Source organism: Hibiscus syriacus, unplaced genomic scaffold (genome assembly GCF_006381635.1).
Source record: "Hibiscus syriacus cultivar Baekdansim isolate YM2019G1 unplaced genomic scaffold, ASM638163v2 tig00110556_pilon, whole genome shotgun sequence".
In the NCBI taxonomy this organism is placed as follows: domain Eukaryota; kingdom Viridiplantae; phylum Streptophyta; class Magnoliopsida; order Malvales; family Malvaceae; genus Hibiscus; species Hibiscus syriacus.
This window is the reverse complement of record NW_024062779.1, coordinates 4,140,866-4,158,936: the sequence shown is the minus strand read 5'-3', so window position 1 is coordinate 4,158,936 and position 18,071 is coordinate 4,140,866. Positions and strand designations below refer to the sequence as shown.

At 39.0% G+C, this 18,071-nt stretch overlaps 1 pseudogene; it reads left to right on the top strand.

Annotated features, from left to right (window-relative positions):
• The first annotated feature begins 899 nt into the window (after nucleotides 1-899).
• Nucleotides 900-15,246, top strand: LOC120131665 (annotated as a pseudogene).
• Nucleotides 15,247-18,071: the final 2,825 nt, after the last annotated feature.

Below are 18,071 nucleotides of genomic sequence, written 5' to 3'. Positions count from 1 at the left end.
TTTCTGACCGTGAATGGTTGTGAGGGATTTCGCCGGAGATGGGGACGGAAATCTTTGGAGATGGGGACGGATTTCGCCTTAGAGAGTGAGAGATGGAGATGGGACTGAGTTGTGATTTTAGGTTTTAGGTTATGAGTTGCGATTACGGGATATATTGTGGATGGTTCAGTGTTCCGATAATTAATATTCGTGTTTGGAATTTGAAAATAAAATACGCGTCGCGATTCTAATGGCGCTTTAAAAACCGTGTTGCGATTTACGGATACGCGTTGCGATTTTACGTATTGTCGTTACGATTTACGGATACGCATTGCGATTTACGTATTCTCGTTGAGATTTACAGATACGCGTTGCGATTTACGTATTCTCGTTTCGATTTACGGATACGCGTTGCGATTTTACGGATACTCGTTACGATAGTCAGAATCGCGTTGCGATTTATATGTTCGCGTTGCGATTTTGGAAAATCGCAATGCGAATTTGTATTATCGCATTGCGATTCTTCATAATCGCGTTGCGATTCTAGGAACTGATTTGCGATTCTGGAGATCGCGTTGCGATTTTTATTTCGCATTGCGATTTTGTTGGTCATTTTGGCAAATCCAAAAAAAGTTGGATAAAATCGTATATTATAAGGTATTTTTTATCACTGAGGTTATTTTCTCTTTTAGAAAACACAACTTATACTACGTACTTTTGAGAGGTACGACCAACTCACCTAAAATCTCCATCCTACCCTTCCACATACTCTCCTCACCAGCTCACCTTGGACCCGATAATTATATGTCGATGTTGCTCGCTATCATTTCTTCTCGGGCTCTAGTTTACATTAAAAACCTATTTTTTTTCTTTCTTCCTTTCAAGTTTTATCTTTTTTTATTATTATTATTTGCATCTCAACTTTCAATTCCCAAATGGTGCCCCAAGCTGAATTGCAACAAGAAGAAATCATGTATCGTTCAAAGCTTCCTGATATCTACATCCCTAGGCATCTTCCTTTGCATTGGTATTGTTTTGAGAACTTATCGAGTGTAGTCTCCGGGGCCTATTTGATCAATGGGACCAATGGTAAAGTCTACACTTACGCTGAAGTTGAGCTCACCGCTCGGAAAGTTACCTCAGGACTCGGTATCCAACAATGCCACGTGATCATGCTTTTGTTACCCAACACCCTAGAGTTTGTCTTGTTGTTTCTCGGCACCATTGCCACAACGGCCAACCCCTTTTTCACCCCGACAGAGATATCGAAGCAAGCCAAAGCCTCCAATGCTAGGCTCATAATCACGCAAGCCATTTATGTTGACAAAGTAAAAGAATTCGCCCAGGACAACGATGTCAAGGTCATCTGCATTGACTCCACCCCCAGAGGGTTGTTTACATTTCTCCGAGTTGATTCAAGCCGACGAGAACGATCTCCCCCAAGTTGATATTTCCCCAGACGACATCGTGGCACTACCGTATTTATCGGTGTTGAGAATTAAGCAATGCCAGCTGGAAATCTTGCCAGCTAGAGCTTTTAGCTGTTGGTTTTGCTAATTGTTTCTGTTAGGATTAGTTAGGTGGTTAAGCCAGCTGTTCATTATTGGGTTAAACTAACAGTATTAACTCATAAAGGAAGCAATCATCATGGCTATATTAATAGGTCATTTGACCAAATGTTGAGCGATAGCTTTAGCCTACATTATGTTTTCCCATTGCTTTAGTCCATTCTTTCTGTTTCCAGAACGTTGTTCTTCTAGTTTTAACATGGTATCAGAGATCTAGCGATCCGATTGCCAGTGGTTCTACGGTGATCTTTCTTTGATGATTCTATTTTATGCTCATCATGCCTGACTCATTTGTAGCGGTCGAAACTGCATCAGAAGGAAGCAGTGCTACTGCAACCAATAATCGAATGGTGGAGACGCCATTCATGAACAAGTATGTTACTGTTCGACTAGATGAACAAATATGTTGGATGAATCGCTGCTGATTCCACCTCAAACCATTGTCGATGAATCTGGTGAATTAGTAGTGAATCTGGCGTATCGGCGTCACAAAAAGCAGGATAGTTCATTGGCATCTTGGCTTCTTTCAACAATCAGTTCTTCCATTCTTTCTCAGCTTGTAGGAGCACATACCTCTTCTAAGATCTAGAATACAGTTCTCAACATGTTCTTGAAGCTCTCCACTACAAAGATTATGAGCCTACATGGAAGACTCAGGTCTCTTAAAAAAGGAGACCTATATATGCGTGAATTTTCCACACAAATCAATGAGATTTATGACTTACTTGCGACGAGTGGGAGCCCAGTTTCTGAGATTGATCAAATTGTTACATTGCTCAATGGACTTCCAGGTGATTTCAAACCATTTGTTGCAGCCATAATAGTCAGTCGAGAACCTTATACCTTTGACAATGTCACTTCGGTTCTCATTGATGCTGAATCGAGGATTTGTGACCTTATGAAGACATCGGTCAACATAAACTTGACCAGGTGACAACTGTCATTTCGGATGTCAAAATAATTCCTTATTCTCAATCAATAAATTAAGGAAATGCGTAGCAAAGAGAAGTAAGGGTCAATTCCACAGGGACTTAAAAAATTATAAATTTCTGTCTGAATTATTTATGCCAGGTGTGAAACAGTAAAAATGGGGGGATTTTAGTAAAAGATAATAAAGTGATTAAATAAAAGTAATTAAAGTAAAAATAAGAAGATGAAGATTGTGAATAAATACGGTAAAAGTAGCCTCAAGCTTCGCTTTGATTCAATTTCCTTTAGATCATCGAATAAGATTTTCTCTTCGGGATTCACGTCGGTTACTTTGTCTACAAGGGCTATCCTTATGACTCTATCTTGTATACCAAATACTCAAGGCAATATTTGATTCCGACTTCGGTAGTTGATTCTAACAACATCTATTGTCGTAGATCAAATACCGTTTAAGTTCGTGGCGACCGACTCGGATTGTTGTTTCTATAACCGTCAATTCCGATCTCAATTCCCTCTTGGCGAAGCTATCTCGCCAAGTGTGTTCCCAGGAAGTCGAATTGCTTTCTATAAGCCGAATCTTCCTCCCACACATTTAATCGCAACAACTTCTTGACCAAAGTCAATCTTTGATTTTAAAAATTGTTTTGATTTTGAAAAATAAGCGCAGAGATTGAGAGAGAGATTCCGAAGATATTAAGGGACCGTTTCAATTCTCCCGTTGGAATTGAATCATCGCGACAGCTCTTGGCTTATGAAAAGTTTAGCTAAGCATGACAAAAGTCATACTTAGCATAAAAATAAAACTTGAAAATAAAGAAAAATAAAAGAAGAACTTGAAAAGGAAAAGAGAAAACTTTTATAAAAACTAGAGAGAAAAGAAGAATGTATTATGAATGATGAGTTTAGGCTTACCCCAAGTGGGTATTTATAGCCTCTCAAAGCCTAAAGGATAAACAAAGAAAATAATAAAATAATACAAAAGATAATTGTTTTTAAATTTAAATTCAAACTTAAACTAGTCTCCTAATGCAACTCTGCTCGTCAATCTTCCAGAAGGCGTGCAGACGAAATCTCCTAGAAACCGCCGCTGACTGGACCTTCTAGAAACTGCCATGTCAGACCGCGTCATGCCCAGAGTCGTGCCCATGTCTCCAACCGTGACCAAATAATAAAAAAAATGCAGAATCCGCCCGTTTTATCACCAATTCTGGAAAGTAAGGACCTGCACGAAAATAGACATAACACAACCAAATCAGCAGCAATAACTTCACAAAATCGAAGAAATAACGAACAAATATTAACGATTCTGAACACTCATCAAATTCCCCCTCACTTATCTCATGCTTGTCCTCAAGTATGATTAACCAAATCAGTCAAAAACTTTATTAAACGTTCTTTGTCAAGTTTCATATTCAAGGAAGCAAGGTAGAGACCACAATAACTATTGAAGTCAAGAAATCAATCATTCATAACTCAATAAATCTTAATGCTCATAACTCAATACCTTACCGGGATTCACTCAAATCACTCAATGTGTTTGGGGTAAAGAAACGCTCAATGTCAGAATCGACACGATATTACCATAAGCCTGCAAGTAAATCAAATCTCCACTACTAATAAGAACAAGATGCATAAATCAAAGAGTCTTTTATTGGTTGTAACGTGGCTTAGGTAAAGGTAGGGAAAAGGCTAAATATATGGCTAAAATTCAAGGCAAGGAACTAACAAATAATAATCTCAACTCCATCAAAACATTAAGCACAACAAGATAAAAAGACGACATATCAAACAACAATTTTCTCGTCAAAATGCGTTTTTTCTTTTGCACACTTTTGTTGTTTTGTTTTCCATTTTTTCTTTCATGTCTTTTTTTTTCGAACAGTTTTTTTTTCTTTTTCAAACTGCTATTTTTTCAACATTTTTTTGTGATGGAGAATACAATGGTAAAATTATTCACTTGCCCTGAAAAAGGTAGAAAAGAGGGATAAAATAAAAAGGCTCGGGTTTATGAATATTGTGGAAACAAAGAAATGGAAATAGGCTCAAAAGTGGTTAACTAAGGGAAAATATGCATGGGTAGGCTATTTAGTGGGGAAACGAAATGGTTAATCCTAAGTTGCCCAAATCATTTTTAAGCATCATGTTCATGTGTAATCTCGACAGTATTTAACATGCAGGTTCTAGAATGCCAATGTCAAATTCGACACACTCAATCAAACAAAATGAGAGCGAAAATGATATGCTCGTAAAGGCTCAAATCTCACCAAATTGTTTTCATGGATTGAGCTAATCACATTTCAACCAAAAAAATCATGGAATATCACAAAAAATACCAACTTATCACAATCCATGCTATCCATTATCAAGAATATCATAACATAAATAATCATGTGTTCCCAAACAAGCATAGCATTCCAAAAATTTTCACCAAGACAAAGACAATCAATGAAATTTCTGACCAATTCAACTAACACATACTAGATTCAAAGCATAAAAATAAACAAAGGGAAATATAACCGACACTCTACTCCCCCTCACTTAAAGCGTTTTGCCTCAAAACGAAAAAAAATTAAAGTGCAAGAGAAAGAACAGAGAACTCCCCGGATTTAATGTCGACCGCGACCATGGTGGTTGGTACTGGAAACATCATGTTGTCGGTGGAAAACCAGCATCTACATCCCCCGATTGTGCGTACCATTGTGAGTGGAGAGGTTGAAAACACGTTAGCAAGGGCGACGGTGAGGAGAGGAAGAAAGGATGATGGTCTCGTGCTTTTTGGGGAATGAGCGATCGGGTTTGAGAAGATGAAGATGGTTGGAATTTTGGATGAATTTAGTTTAAAATTTGTTCTTGCCGTGGGTTGTAGAGTTGGGAGTAAATGAGGACTTTTGGTTTTTCTGTAATTTAGAAAAAGGTATACTTAAAAATTGAAAAGGTGATTGAAAACGATAAGGTGGGGTCCATGGTCAAAGTAAGATAAAAGAGGGAAGGGGATAAGGTGGGCGGCAGAAGATAACAAAAAGGGGGAAAGAAAAAAAATGGGGTTTGCTAACGTGCGCCGGCCCCTCTATAGGTTTTACTAACGTGCGCCGTTTAGTTAAACGGTGCGCACGACTTGAGGCTCTTTTTTTCTGCTCAATTCGATCGTGTACTGCTCAATGGACTCTGAAAATAACACTGTTCGAATCATAATTCCGTAATTTCTCGCCGTTTAAGTTTGAAAAAATATTCGGTTCCTGCAAAATAAAAATAAAAATTAAATTAAACATGCTTGAATGAATAAAAATAAAAAGTAAAAATATAGCGGAATTGAAAACAATGGGTTGCCTCCCATGAAGCGCTTTTGTTTAACGTCATTAGCTCGACGACCTGATTCAGTCTACAGGTTCCGTGACAGACACTTCCACTTCATTCGCTTTTTCCAACTAAGAAATTCCTTATGAGAAATTTGAAAATTCTCATAAAGATTTCTTCGGATATTTCCCAATTTTAAAATCTTGTCCAGAAGAATGGCCGTCAAAACATCTTTTTTACCAAAAAATGATTTCTTCAAACGACTCCTTGATGATTTCGACTTAATTTTTGATGCCTGCAAAAAGGAATGTAAATCTTTAGTTTTTAAAGGAGTTGAGATCAAATTTGAATCAACAACTGAAATATTTTTCAACTCTCTTATGTCGTCTTTTTTATCATCCGATTCCTTGCATAAATCATCAACAAAGTTATATTCATCATCAACAAGTTCAAAAATGCCAACAAAAATAATACTATGAATGTTATCCGGATATCTCATTGCTTTATAAACATCAAATTTTAAGATCTCACAGTCAAACTCCATAGTAAGAATACCGCTTCGAACATCAATTTTTGCATTTGCCGTGCTCAGAAAAGGACGACCGAGGAGGATTTCAGAACCAATGTTGTTACGATCATTTTCCATATCAATCACATAAAAATCAGCAGGGAAAATTAAGTTTTCTACCTCCACTAGAACATTTTCTATGAGTCCTTTAGGATAAATAATTGATTTGTCGGCTAGCTGAAGTGTAACTCTCGTCTCTTTCAAAGGCTTGGTGGAAATTAAATTATAGACGGAGAGGGGCATTACATTGATAGAGGCACCTAGATCGCACATAGCTCGCTTGATCTTAACCTCACCAATTTTACAAGGTATTGAAAACATACCTTGGTCTTTATATTTCGGTGGAAGCGGTCGTTGGAAAGCTGCTGAGACGTTCGCGCCTAAATCTACTTTCTCGACCCCTGTAAGCTTCCTTTTAGTCGTACAGAGATCCTTCAGACACCGACAATACCTTGGAACTTTCCGGATAACTTCGAGGAGAGGTATGTGAACTTCCACCTTCTGAAGTACGTCTAATATTTCATTTTCCTCAGCTTTTTTATCCTTTTTAGCTAACCTTGATGGAAAAGGTGGTGGCACGTCGTAGGGAGATGGCTTCGGATCGTCCAATTGTTCTTCATCGTTCTCTTTCTGAGATCCTGCGTCAACTGCTTCTTCTTCCCTTTGGGAGTTCAAAGTGTCTTCTTTCTTATGGGATCTTGCGCTCACTTCCTTTGGGTCTGGTTGTTCAACAATTGTACCGCTTCGGAGGGTAATGGCGCTAACATTCTCTATTGGATTCGGCTCAGTGTGGGATCGTAACCTCTTTTGTGACTCTAATCTCCCCACGGTTTGAGCCAGTTGGCTCAATTGCTTGTCCATCTCTTGGAAGTGGGCTTCAGTTCGGGTCTAGAATTTCTCCTGGGATAGTGCTAACCTTTCGACAATCGATTCTAGTGATGTCTTCTGCGGCTGTTGTTGTGGTGGAGGTCTCGCTTGATAGTTTTGATTCGGTCTCGGGTTCTGCGCATAACTGAAGTTCAGGTGATCCCTCCATGCTGGGTTGTATGTATTACCGTAAGGATTATAAGCTTTTTGTGGAGGTCCCGGGAAGTTTTCGACTACGTTGACTTGAGCTGTTGCATCTCTTGAATTAGTGGACAACCGTCTGTTGGATAATCAGGCAATGCACATATTCCACAAACTCGGTTTTGTCCTGTCTTTCCTGCAACAAGAGAGTTTACGACTTCAGTTAACTTATCTATTTTACTTTCCAAGGAAGATGAACTTATCTCATGAACCCTTCGAGAAGGTTCATTATTTGCACGGAACTGTTGGGAATTTGCAGCCATCGTCGATATTAAGTCTCTAGTCTCGGTAGGAGTCATATTAGCCCATGTAGTAACAGAATTAGGAGGAAGATAAAATAACCACTCCTTAACCGAGTCGGCTAAGGAAAAAGGGAAAGCTCTAAGTTTTATTTGGTCCTCGGTTACTCCCTGTGGTGTCATGCTAGAGCAGACCATATGAAATTCTTTGAGATGTTTATGTGGATCCTCGTTTGGCAATCCGCGGAATGTAGGGAGGAGATGAATAAGGACAGTTTTCGATTGGTATGGAGTTTCGCCTTGGGGAAGATCAATGCACATAGGCCCTTGTTCAGTGGGTGCCGCGGCTAACTCCCGAATAGTAGGTTCGGCCATCGGATTTGTATTACCTGAATTTGATCTTTCTTCTGGATCTAATTGTTGTCTCCTTCTTTCCCGAAGTGTTTGTGCGTGGAGTCTCCTAGCTTCAGCTTCGATCTCTGGGTTGTACTCCACTAATGTGCCCGGATTAGTCCTGGTCATAAATCAAAAACAAACAAAAATTAGTAACTTTGGCGAAGTCCCCGGCAACGGCGCCAATTTGACAACTGTCGTTTCGGATGTCAAAATAATTCCTTATTCTCAATCAATAAATTAAGGAAATGCGTAGCAAAGAGAAGTAAGGGTCGATTCCACAGGGACTTAGAAAATTATAAATTTCTGTCTGAATTATTATGCCAGGCGTGAAACAGTAAAAATGGGGGGATTTTAGTAAAAGATAATAAAGTGATTAAATAAAAGTAATTAAAGTAAAAATAAGAAGATGAAGATTGTGAATAAATACGGTAAAAGTAGCCTCAAGCTTCGCTTTGATTCAATTTCCTTTAGATCATCGAATAAGATTTTCTCTTCGGGATTCACGTCGGTTACTTTGTCTACAAGGGCTATCCTTGTGACTCTATCTTGTATACCGAATACCCAAGGCAATCTTTGATTCCAGCTTCGGTAGTTGATTTTAACAACATCTATTGTCGTAGATCAAATACCATTTAAGTTCGTGGAAATCGACTCGGATTGTTGTTTCTATAACCGTCAATTCCGATCTCAATTCCCTCTTGGCGAAGCTATCTCGCCAAGTGTGTTCCCAGGAAGTCGAATTACTTTCTATAAGCCGAATCTTCCTCCCACACGTTTAATCGCAACAACTTCTTGACCAAAGTCAATCTTCCATTTTGAAAACTGTTTTGATTTTGAAAAATAAGCGCAGAGATTGAGAGAGAGATTCTGAAGATATTAAGGGACCGTTTCAATTCTCCCGTTGGAATTGAATCATCGCGACAGCTCTCGGCTTATGAAAAGTTTAGCTAAGCATGACAAAAGTCATACTTAGCATAAAAATAAAACTTGAAAATAAAGAAAAATAAAAAAAGAACTTGAAAAGAAAAAGACAAAACTTTTATAAAAACTAGAGAGAAAAGAAGAATGTATTCTGAATGATGAGTTTAGGCTTACCCCAAGTGGGTATTTATAGCCTCTCAAAGCCTAAAGGATAAACAAAGAAAATAATAAAATAATACAAAAGATAATTGTTTTTAAATTTAAATTCAAACTTAAACTAGTCTCCTAATGCAACTCTGCTCGTCAATCTTCCAGAAGGCGTGCAGACGAAATCTCCTAGAAACCGCCGCTGACTGGACCTTTTAGAAACTGCCATGTCAGACCGCGTCGTGCCCAGAGTCGTGCCCATGTTTCCAGCCGTGACCAAATAATAAAAAAAATGCAGAATTCGCCCGTTTTATCACCAATTCTGGAAAGTAAGTACCTGCACGAAAATAGAAATAACACAACCAAATCAGCAGCAATAACTTCACAAAATCGAAGAAATAACGAACATATATTAACGATTCTGAACACTCATCACCAGGCATAATAATTACAATGGAGAAAATGCTAATGGTAATCGTGACAGGTATTACACTAGTAATAGGTCGAATGATACTGGAGAAAAAACTCAGAACATGAATAAGTATAAGGGCAGACCTAAGCATCAATGTCAATTATGTGGGAAGATTGGTTATCTAGTGGATAGGTGTTGGCAGCGCTTTGATGAGAACTTTAAAGGAGTAGCCTCGAGGTAACCCAAAGATACCAATGAGATGCAGGCCAACGTGTGTAAATATGATACTAATGATTCATCTTATAATTTGTTTGTTCACACAGCTACAGGTGGTGAGGTGGTCACTGAAGATGCCACTACTGACACTGTGCAAATCAACTCTCTCATTGTTAAAGGAGTTATGTCTGATGTTGATAAATGGTATCCCGACTCAGGTGCTACACACCATGTGACCTACGACAAAGTTGGAGCATCCTTGGGTCGACCATACTTGGGAAAAGGTAAAGTCTACCTTGGTGATGGTTCCACTTTACCTATCTCACATTTAAGTAATGTGCCATTGACTGCCAATACATGTGACTTACAGCTAAAAAATGTCTTGTGCGCCAAAAAAATAACTAGGAATTTGTTATCTGTTTCTAAACTTACACAAGACAACAATGTATATCTCGAGTTTCACTCAGACAAGTGTTTTGTGAAGGATAAAGGAACTGGCCAAATCCAGTTGGAAGGTAAACTGGAAAATGGGCTGTATTGCTTTAATAAAATTGCTCGAATGGATGACATGCTTCATCAAGTTACTGATCATGCTGAAGAAAAAGATGCTAAGTCCAATAAAAGCTTTTGGCTATGGCATCGACGGTTGGGACACCCTGTATCAAAAATCCTATCTTCGCTCTCACATTAAGAATGTTGTTAATGATAATAGAGAAATATGTGTTACATGTCAGCTAGGAAAAAGTCACAGGCTTCATTTTTTGCAATCTGATACAATTTATAATCGTTTGTTTGAGCTGGTAGAAACTGATGTATGGGGTCCATCACTGATTAAGTCTGGTGGCTGGCAATATTATGTTTCGTTTATAGATATGTACAACAGAAATGTATGGGTATACTTGATGCTTAATAAATCGGATATTACTTAAGCATTCAATTTGTTTCATGCTCTTGTTAAAAATCAGTTTAAAGAAAACATTGTTGCATTACAAACTGATGGTGGAGGTTAGTATTGAGGTTTAGAGCGTTGTCTTGCACCTGCAAGAATTAAACACAAGGTTACATGTCCACATACCTCACAACAGAATGGTGTAGTTGAGCGCAAACACCAGCACATCATTGATACAACCTTAACTCTTCTAGCTCAGTCAGTAGTTCCCTTTAAATATTGGTTGTATGATGTTCTAATTGCAGTTTACCTAATCAATAGGTTAATTACGTACAGATTTGCTTGGAGGAATCTCACCATTTGAGAAGATGTATGGTAAGAAACACGATTATCAGTTTCTTCAAGTCTTTGGTTGTCAATGCTTCCCATGTCTTCGACCTTTCGATCGGCACAAGTTTGACTTCAGGTCTAAGCCGTGCGTGTTTCTTGGCTACTCTCAACAACATCATGGATATCAGTTCCTTGATGAATCAGGTCGTGTGTATATTTCTCGACACGTGGTGTTTAATGAAAATGTGTTTCCATGTGTATCTCAGCGTGTTAGTATTAATCAACGTGGCAAACAAGTTGATTGGGTTGTTTCTTTCCCTTATAAGGAACTCAGCTTGACTGACCATGAGGATACTGGGTGCGATAATCTGGTTAATATACCTGACTTGGTGAATGATAATGTGGCAGACTCGTCTCACACACCTGGTGTAAGTGTTAGTCATCATGATAGAGCTCACACAATGAAGGTAGAGCCAGATGTTGTATCTAGAGCTGCCGCTCAACTAGAGGCTACTCACAATGAGCCTATGCATTCGGGTGCTACTCCAAATGATGACCAAAATGGTTCAGCAAGTGTTCAGGAGCCAGGCGCTTCAAGCAAGACTGTATCTGATGAATATAATTGTGTGTATGCTTAGCACACCACAAATAGGCATCACATGGTCACTCGCAGCAAAGAAGGAATCTTCAAACCTAAGGTTTATAATGCTTTGTTTAATGAGACTCCTCTGAATGTGCAGGATGCTTTACAACATAAACATTGGCGTGCTGCAGTAGAAATGGAATTCAAGGCGTTAACTGATAATAACACGTGGAAGTTGGTTCCTCTGCCAGCTGATTGAAAGGTCATTGGGTATAAGTGGTTGTTTCGTATTAAACACAACTCGGATGGTTCTGTTAATAGATTCAAAGCAAGGCTTGTTGCAAAAGTGTACTCTCAGGTACTAGGATGCGACTTTGTTGGCATCTTCAGTCATGTGGTGCGATTCTTCACGATAAATGTGTTACTATCGGTTGCTGCTTCACGAGGATGGCAAGTCTATCAAGTAGATGTTAATAATGTTTTCCTTAAAGGCGATCTACATGAGGAAGTATATATGACCCAACCAGAAGGGTTCGAGCAGACTGGTGACCGTGGAAAAAAGCTAGTGTGTAAGCTTCAAAAGGCCCTTTATGGACTTAGACAAGCCCCTCGCAATTGGTATCATAAGCTCCAACAATGCCTGTGTGATATGGGATTTCGACCTTCTAGAGCTGATAGCTCTTTCTTCATTCATGGCACAAAGAATGATATCATATATGTTGTTGTGTATGTTGATGACATTCATGTAACGAGTTCTTCTGAAAAATGTGTTAACGAGGTTAATAAGCAGCTTCATGATAGGTTCTCGTTAAAGGATCTCGGGCTTATTCACTATTTTTTGGGTATTGAAGTTGTTCATACAGTAACTGGGATGTTTTTGAATCAAAAGAAGTATGTGGAAGAGCTGTTGACCAAGTTTAATGTGCATGCTAAACCGGTGGACACACCTTTAACTATTACTCCTAAGTTGAGTTCAGAAAATACAGGAGCTCCAGTGAATGTTCAACAGTATCGAAGTGCAGTTGGTGCGCTATTGTATGTGTGTCATACCAGACCAAATATTGCTTTTGTTTGTCATAAGGTAGCACAGTTTATGCAGTCCCCTTTTGAAGCTCATTGGACAGGAGTTAAACGCATTCTACGTTACCTAAAAGGTACAATGGATTATGGGTTATGGTTGACCAAGGGTTATGGTTGACCAAGGATCAAGGGAAACTTCAAATCAAGGTGTTTACAGATGCAGATTAGGGCAGTGACCCCGATGACAGGCGATCGATTTTCGGGTATTGTGTTTACCTAGGTAGTCATTTTTTGTCATGGAGCTCACGCAAGCAAAGGTCGGTGTCTCGATCAACAGCTGAGGCAGAATACAGAAGCCTTGTTGACACAACGACTGAGGTTCTTTGGGTTAAAGTAGTTCTAGATTATATGAATGTTGAACTGTCTCAAGCTCCGGTTATATGGTGTGATAATACCAGCATTGTTGTCATGGCAGCTAATCTAGTTTTGCATGCCAAAATTAAACATGTGGACTTAGATGTTCACTTTGTTAGGGAAAAAGTCATGGACAAGTAACTAATAGTCAATTATGTTTCTGCAAATTGCCAAATTGCGGATGTGTTAACAAAGCCGTTGGTTACAACTCGATTTCAGGAGTTACGCCAAAAGCTCAATGTGTTCTCTCTGCAAAGACTTCAGCTGCACAAGAATTAAGTTTTTTTTTTACTTCAAGAAATTGAAAAAACGGGGTGAATGTTGAGAATTAAGCAAAGTCAGCTGGAAATCTTGCCAGCTGGAGTTGTTAGCTGCTGGTTTTGCTAATTGTTTCTGTTAGGATTAGTTAGGTGGCTATATTAACAGTGTTAACTCATGAAGGAAGCAATCAACATGGCTATATTAACAGGTCATTTGACCAAGGGCTGAGCGATAGCTTTAGCCTACATTCTGTTTTCCCATTGCTTTAGTCCATTCTTTCTGTTTCCAGAACGTTGTTCTTCTAGTTTTAACAATCGGGAATCAAGGGGCTGCCCAAAAGGGGTGATGTTAACACACAAAGGTTTAACGCTTCTTATGTTCCATGTTTACGCATTGAATTCGATCATGCTTTGAGGGTTACGTGCATGGGCTGCTATTTTGAACATGCAGAAGTTCGAGATTGGACTGTTGTTGGCGTTGATACAGAAATACAAAGTGACGATTGCTCCGATTGTGCCACCTATAGTTTTGGCCATTGCTAAGTCATTGGAAACTGATAAATACGACTTGTCTTCAGTAAGGGTTGTGAAATCAGGGGCTGCACCGTTGGGTAAAGAGCTTGAGGACGCAGTAAGAGCCAAGTTTCCTGGTGCCAAACTCGGGCAGGTACAAGAAAGTCAACTATTTTGTTCAACTAATCTAAGTACGAACTTTGTTGACTAATTAATCACGGATTTAATTAGTTTGCCTCTTCCTGGTGAAATTTTTTTATTAGGTAAGATACATAAAATGCGCATCCACTAGATAATATAATTGATTTTTCACTATGATTGCGGTGACGGCATGCCGGCCTTCTTTGTCTGATTGCTACCGTCTAGATTGTGTCGTAGGCACTCAAAAAGTAACAAAAACGTTTTCGTCAACCTTGGAGTAGGCCTACATTGTGATGAGTCGACATATTGGACAAGATTTTAATAACATAACATTGGAAATCTTTTACAGGGGTATGGTATGACAGAGGCAGGTCCGGTTCTAGCAATGTGCTTGGTATTTGCCAAGGAACCATTTGAAATCAAATCTGGGGCTTGCGGGACTGTGGTAAGGAACGCAGAGATGAAAATTGTTGATCCCCACACTGGTTCTTCCTTACCACGAAACCAGGCTGGAGAGATTTGCGTTAGAGGAGATCAGATTATGAAAGGTAAACCACTCAAAAACAAATACATAGAATTTTACAAGAAATTTGAAAAACCATGTTGCTGAAATTTGGCTGCATGCAGGGTACCTCAACGACCCTGAGGCTACGGCTAGGACCATTGACAAAGATGGCTGGTTACATACCGGATACATTAGTTACATCGATGATGTTGATGAACTCTTCATCATCGACAGATTGAAGGAATTGATCAAATACAAAGCCTTTCAGGTTGCTCCTGCGGAGCTTGAAGCCATGCTCATTGCCCACCCTGATATCACTGATGCTGCTGTGGTCGGGTAAGTGAAATAATAATAGTTAATTTGTAATCCATATTTATGGTAATATCATAACTAAATTTCTTGGTTTAATGTCTTTCCGAGTTAACATATATAATTGTCTGCAATTCTCAGCATGAATGATGTGGCTGCTGGCGAAGTTCCTGTTGCGTTTGTGGTGAAATCAGACAAATCAGAAATCAGTGAGAATGAAATCAAGCAGTACATTTCGAAACAGGTAATAATAATTTGATTAACATATTGTAGTAGTTGAATTTCACCTTGTTAATATTCAATTTGACCTTAATGATGATGAAAAATGTGACCGACATATATACTCTGCTTTTTTTAATGTTGCAGGTGGTGTTTTACAAGAGAATAAGTCGTGTGTTCTTCATCGAAGCCATTCCAAAGGCACCATCGGGAAAAGTTTTGAGAAAGGAACTGAGAGCTAAACTGGCTAATAAAAACTATTGAAACCTGGTTCCAGCCTTCCATGGAAGTTTGTGAAATAAATATATGGCCAAGTGCAAGGGTTATAATTGATTAATATCCTGTCTATTATTCTTTTACTGAATGGAAAAAGTGTAGGAACAATTTATCTGTAAGAATACAACAAAGAGAACAGTACACTTTTAAGGTTGATGTATTTTTTTCTCCAATAGGTGTATCAGACATTCGAGACACATGTGGTACACTATTATATTTTTAAAGGATACAGGATGCATTAATTATGCCTTAATCTTACATCTAAAGGATACAGGATGCATTAACTATGTCTTAATCTTGGCGCAATTACCAATGATTGAAGACCATAGGTCCTATAATTTTGCCAAATGCAAAGAAATAATTTTCAATCTCAAATCCAACTTGTACATTGCCGATTATTAACATTCAAAGTACCATGTGCTGTTCAAACATACACTACATTACATTACATAGTTGAGCCATTACAACTGTAAGAAGCGTTTACTTCTCCAATAACCCAGGACCGGGAAAGTTTTAACAAGGGCCTAATACTAAGTTACATTTAACCTTAATAGCAACAGGCAAACAACATTTTGATATATTAATATAATTTACCAACTACTTGGAGACCATGCTTGATATTAGCTTGGTGAAAAAGCAAGTGTGGCCAGGCCATAAGCTTCCTCTGTTCCCCTCAAAACCCAATGGGATTACTCCAACCAGGTCAAAAACCAAAACCAAATGAACAAAAAATTTAGGAGAAAATTTATAAATATACACCACACTATAGCTCCATAGAACCAAACAGGATTAGCATGATTGCTGAAGCCTAATTGATCAAAGTCATCGAGAAAAAGAACATGTTTTGTGCTGAAGAGTACGTCTGATATTGCTGCTTGGCTAGTCATCGCCATGAATGCACCAGCAAAGGAGCATCGTAACACAACGGCGCATGATGTAGATTCAAGCACGCTGCTGCTTTACCTAAGTGGCACACTTGGTGGAGAAGCCATTACTCTTTCTCTCAGGAGAGGCTTTAACTCCACGGTTGTATTGCTGCCACTTAAACTCAGCCATGACTATTACAAAAGTGTTCTTTACTAGAGCTTGAGTCGGTGTGGGTTAAGGGTAAAGCATATATATACAGTTGCAAATTCCGAAATCCAAGAAAGGTTTACTGAAATATGAAGGAAGCAAGTGAACGTGTAGGTTCAAAAACTGAGGGATTTGCTTAATAAAGGGGAGTGGTCGTAGTTTCGAGGCTTTTTTTTTGTTACAAAAAAGACCACTTTGCAGCAGTGGTTTAGACTTCTCTAGGGCTCAAGAAATCGTCTCTAAGGATGGTCTGGGTTCCATTCGGCGGCAGATGAAAATGCACAATACCAAGCTGGATGTGCCTTCCCGTGTGCACTAAAGCATCGGCCAGTTTGTTAGCCTCAATGTTAATGTGAGTAATCTTGACACTCCAATTTCTGCTGAGGATGTTGTTAGGAAATAAATCGAGTACAAGTAATTTCCCTATAACCAGATTTGTGAGAATGCGAAATAAAAACGGAAAAATAATACCCGAAAATTGATAACGGAGTTCAACCAATTGTGCTTACGTCTCCGGGATGCTGCAGATCTTTTACTAAGAGAGAAAATTTACAGGTGTTTACAAAACACTCACTACTCACAAGAAAGCTCTCTAGTATAGGAAGAAAGAAATGTTTTGGGATGATTTTGAAGATAAATGGGCTAGGGTATTTATAGTTGAAACTTAGGACTAATCTTGTAAATACCCTAAAGTATGCAGTGGCTAAATGTGTGATTTAACCATTTTTTATTTTAATTTAATATTGGGGCACCGAATTCGGTGCCCTTTTTGTCAATGAGAATGTGCGGTGCCCCCCAATTTTGAAAATTCTGCTGAGAAACAATTCAGCTGGGTCCCACCATTGATTACTTTCAACAATCTCCCACTTGAAGACTGATTTTAATATGTCTTCACACCTCGATCGATGCAGCAGTATTTCTGTTATTTTATTCTAGCATGCCAACTGAAGCTGAACACAACTTCAGTTTGTCTGTAGTCACCGTCTTTGTCAACATGTCTGCCGGATTTTGAGCTCCACTGATCTTTTCAAGTTTCAAAATCCCATCTTCCAGAAGAGACCTGATAAAATGATATCTCAATTGTATGTGCTTCGTCCTGGAATGAAAAGACGGATTCTTTGCTAGATGGATAGCACTTTGACTGTCGCAATACAAGACATTGTTTTCTTGTTTCTTGCCTAACTCTTCCAAGAAACTTTGGAGCCAAACCATCTCCTTGCTGGCTTCCGTAACAGCGACATATTCTGCTTCAGTTGTGGAGAGAGCACCTATCTTCTGTAGTTGAGAAACCCAACTCACTGCAGTACCTCCTAGAGTATAGACATACCCTGTAGTGCTCCTTCTGATGTCAACATTTCCGGCTAAGTCAGCATCTACATAGCCTGTCAATATCGTATCTCCACCTTTGAAACAAAGTGCTTTGTTTGTGGTACCCCGCAGATATCTGAGGATCCATTTGACTGCTTCCCAGTGTACCTTGCCTGGATTATTCATGTACCTGCTAACAGCTCCCACTGCATGAGCAATATCTGGTCTGGTACAAACCATGACATACATCAAACTTCCAATTGCTGAGGCATACGGTACCTTCACCATGTGTGCACGTTCTTCCTCCGTCTTTGGTGATTGGTCTTTGGAGAGTCTGAAATGAACACCTAAAGGTGTACTTACTGGTTTAGCATCTTGCATGTTGAACCTGGAAAGTACTTTGTTGATGTACTCAGCCTGTGATAACATCAAAGTCTCCGACTTTGTGTCTCTTTTGATCCTCATCCCAAGAATCTGCTTTGCAACTACAAT